Genomic DNA, 4,859 nt, shown 5'->3' with positions numbered 1-4,859 from the left:
AAAAAAAAAAAAAAAAAAAAAAAAAAAAGAATGGCCATGTCTCCTATTTACTTTTGAGTCATTGGCTGTGCTTTTCTGAGATATTTCTCTATCTTAAACTTTAAGGGACGCATGCGAAATACAGTAATCATGCCTCTCTCGTGTTTTGCAAAATTGTAGAAGTAGCACCTGGCGTGTGCTGAAGTAGTGAAGAGAGCAAACAGCAGTGCAGGATCTCAGAAGGATGGAAAAGGCCTAGGTGACAGTGGAGAAGAAAGTTGTGGTACATCCAGAACAGCAGCAGATATGAGCTATTTCCTAAAATGCCAAGATGAATTTACACTCGAATTGGGGCTGCTGAGGGCTGGCAACACATGAAATGAGCTGCATGTGAGCTAACACATGGAGGGGAGGTAGCAGAACCACATTCCGAAATTCCAGAGAAGGCACCGTGCTTCTTAAAATATGCGGAATGGAGGCTTAAATTTTTTTTAACGGGAGGGGTTGTTGACATGTGGGATATTAAAATATATGTTCCCTGATAAGGTATGTAATAAAAGTACAAAGTGCACTAAGGCAGCAGGAAGAACACAGATGTTTTAGAAGCAGCTAGATCAGCAGTTATATCCTACTTTCATTTATAAGCCATTTGGTATTGGGGAAGTGAATGACCCTCTCTGGGACATGCTTCTCACCCATTAAATAAGATTAATAAGGCTAACTTCATTGGATAGATGTGTACAACAAATGCGTTTAAAGCACCTGGCATAGCATAGACACTAAATAAATCTCAGTCCTCTTCCTAATTGTCCTATCCATCCTACTCTCCAATAAGAAAGTTAGGAGACAGAAGTACTGCTTCCAATTAGAAGTAAAAAAAGTTTTTTTGTAAAAAAAGGTAGGCTTTGCATTGGGCCTTGAAAACTATGTGTGTAAATGTACTTTCTTATATGGATTTATTGAGAAAATATAGTATAATTACAAAAGAATTGAATGTTATATATGTGGATGTCCTTCAATGCAGTAAGTGTTCATAGAAGAGACAGCTGGAATAGAGATATAAAATGTGTGGGAGGCAGGGTTTTGGTCTTCATAATCTTTGCCCACTGACATCACGCCTTGAATATATTAGCTTCTATAGCAAGAAAGAGAAAGGCAGGGCTCACGCCTGTAATCCCAGCACTTTGGGAGGCCGAGATGGGCGGATCACGAGGTCAAGAGATCAAGACCGTCCTGGCCAACATGGTGAAACCCCATCTCTGCAAAAAATACAAAAATTAGCTGGGCGTGTTGGTGCGCTCCTGAAGTCCCAGCTACTTGGGAGGCTGAGGCAGGAGAATGGCGTGAACCCGGGAGGCAAAGGTTACAGTGAGCCGAGACTGCTCCACTGCACTCCAGCCTGGCAACGGAGGGAGACACCGTCAAAAAAAAAAAGAAAAAAGAAAAAGAAAAGAAAGAGAAAGACAGAAGTTACTCAGAGCTGCAATGTGAGAGGGACTTTATCTATTATTACTGGCTATGAAGAAGAGGGCTATGAAGTTGGAAGAGGGCTATGAGCCAAAAAACATGTGACATCTAGAATCTGGAAAAGTCACTCAGCTTCCAGCCAGCCAGAAATTCAGTACCTCAGTCCTGCAACTACAAGGAACTAATTTTTTCCATAGTCTTTAGAAATAAATGAAGCTTGTTGCAATCTTGAGTTTAGTCTGCTTAGACCAGTACAGAACTTCTGCCATATACAAATGTAATGGACTGCTTTTGTAAGCAGAGAAGTTTGTGACAGTTCATTAAGACAACAATAGAAAACTAACACCAGAACTGAATGGCTGTTTCCCAGAGATGGTAGAGGTGAGAGAATCATGATGTTGCACTACAGTGCCCTTTGGTCTCCACTCCCCTTACAAATATTTATTTAGAAACACTCAGGCAATATTTTATGAGGGCATCTAGGGAAGAATAAAGCAAATTCAAATGACAATTGCTCGTTCAATAGTTGGGGTAACAATATGGTATTCATTAAATGGCATAGGGTAAGACCACAAAATATCTCAGGTATAACATGACATACTAAACACAAAAGTCAAGAAGCTGATATCGTACAGAAAAAACTAAGAACCTAGCAGGATTCATTAAGGAAATCTCCCTACAAAATTATAAGTTTTAATTTATTTGTTTTCCTCGTAGAAACTGGCCTCTCTGTTTTGATAATAAAGGGGGAAATTGTTTGGTTTGTATTAAAAATTCCACAGAACTTTTACTATCATGTTGCCCTGGTGTTCTGAGTGACACACATACTATTAGCAGAGTAAACTGACATATTTAATTTTTAAAATCAAATACTTATAATTATTATATAAGATCAGTGAGATCTTGGGAAATATTACATCTTGATAAGTGTTCATTGGTTTTCTAAAAATAAAACTTTCCTAGCCAATTCTCTGCTATTATTTGTATTAATGTGTTTCTAACTATTCTAAAATAATTTGAGGATGAGTTATGAGATTTAATCTTGTAAGTCAAAAATGTGAGCTAATAAGTAAAAACCCTAACAATTTATAGTCACTAGAGGGGCTTTAATTCATTTCTTCCCTTTAGTATAAGTCAATTTGTGACACAAAACCATTGGACAGGGTTCATTTGAATTGTTAAAATCAAAGATGGGCAAAAGGTCAAATACATGTATCTTCTCCAATGCACATTTTTCAGGTTAATTAGAAATACTTCTCTTTCTTTTTAATTTTTCTTTTTAACACTAGGTAACAAATGGCCACTAAATTTTCCTGTATCTTCCAGAATAATAACCAGACTCTAACATTATGAGAGTGATCATAGAGACAGGACATGGTGCAAGCTGTAGCAAGAACACAGTGGGTGATCGTGGAACTAGCATAGTAAAATTTCATTCTTTAACTACTTTGTCTAGTTGCCAGAGATTGCTTTCCTCTCTGACTTCTCTAACACATTTCTAGGTTATTCTCATCCCTCTTTATGTTTACATATGATTGTAAACATTGCCTAAGGAAGGACGTTTTATAAATGTGTTCCTGTACTCCCTTTTCTTTCCTTCTGGTCCAGTTCACGTGCAACCCTTTCACTCCTGCTACCATTTCATTGGCTTGTGATTTTGCTTCTGCATTGTAAAATAAAACAAAATAAAATAAAATAAATAATACCTCTTTCAGGTTTCAATCACATGGTCTCAGATTCTATTATTTATCAAAGTTATCTTTCTAAAATTCAAATCTATGATGCTATTACTGAAAACAAAACAACCTCATTTCATTTCAAATTAAACTCTAACAGCACAGTATACAAAGATAATTGTAATCGTTATATTTTCTGTCTCTTTGGTCTAATTTCCAATTAGCTCCTAAATCCATGTCCTTTTAGATGCAGTCACATCAAATAAGACCTTTTCTCTAAGATCTGGAACAAGACAAGGATGCCCTCTTTCACCACTTTTATTCAGCATAATACTAGAAGTCCTGGCCAGTGCAATTAAGTAAGATCAATAAATAAAGGGCATCCAAACTGGAAAATAAAAGTCAAAATAACCGTGTTTTCAGATTACATGACCTTAGACTTAGAAAAACCTGACAACTCCATCAAAAAAAATCTGTTAGAACTGCAGGATGGAAAAATAACATACAAGAATTAGTAATATTTATAAATACCAATAGTGAACAATCTGAAAATGAAATCAAGAAGGCAATCCCATTTTCAAGAGATGCAAGGAACATAAAATACCTAGGAATCAATTTAACCCCAAAATGAAATATCTATGCAACAATGACTATAAAACATCAATTGATTTGCATTCAGTTGATGAAAGAAATGGAAGAGAATACCAAAAAAAAAAAAATGCAAAGCTCTTCCATGCTCATAAATTGAAATAATTAATGTTGTTAAAATGACAGTACTATCCAGCGCAATGTGTAGATTCAATGCAATCCCTTTAAAAATACCAATGGCATTCTTCACAGAGATATGAAAAAAATTCTAAACTTGATATAGAACCAAAAAGACCCAGAATAGCCAAAGCTGTCCTGAGCAAAAAGAACGAAGCTGGTGGTATCACACTGCCTGACTTTAACATTTATTACAAAGCAAAAATAACAAAACCAGCATGATACTGACATAAAAACAGACACATAGGTCAATTAAACTGAATAGAGAACCCAGAAATAAGCCCTCACATTTACAGCCTACTCATTTTCAACAACGGCAACAAGAATACAAATTGGAAAAAGTACAGTCTCTTCGATAAATGGTGCTGGAAAAACAGAATAACTATATGCAAAATAATAAAACTAGACCTGTGTCTCTCACCATACACAAAAACCTAATCAAAATAGATTAAAGACTTTTATCTAAGGCCTGAATCTGTGAAACTACTATAAGAAAACATTGGGGAAATGCTCCTGGATATTGGTCTGTGCAAAGATTTGTTACTGTAAGTCCTCAGAAACACAGGCAATCAAAGCAAAAATAGACCAATTACATCAAGTTAAGAAACTTCTGCACAGGAAAGGAAACAATCAAGAGAGTGAAGAGACAACCCATGAATGGGAAACATTATTTTCAATCTTCCCATCTGAAAGGGGATTGAGAATTAAAATATATAAGGAGCTCAAAACACTCAAGAGCCAAAAATAAATAAAAACAATGGGCAAAATTTCTGAATAGATATTTCTCAAAAGAAGGCATAGAAATGTCCAAAAGGTATGTGAAAGAAAAGCACAACATCACTAATCCTCAGAAAAGCACAAATCAAAACCACAATTAGGTGTTATCTTCATCCCAGTTAAAACAGATTTTATAGTTTAAAAAAGACATGTAATAACAGATGCTGGTGAGGCTGTGAAGGAGGAACCCTCCTA

This window comes from Theropithecus gelada, chromosome 2 (assembly GCF_003255815.1).
Source record: "Theropithecus gelada isolate Dixy chromosome 2, Tgel_1.0, whole genome shotgun sequence".
Lineage (NCBI taxonomy): Eukaryota > Metazoa > Chordata > Mammalia > Primates > Cercopithecidae > Theropithecus > Theropithecus gelada.
Note: the sequence above shows the minus strand (reverse complement) of the source record.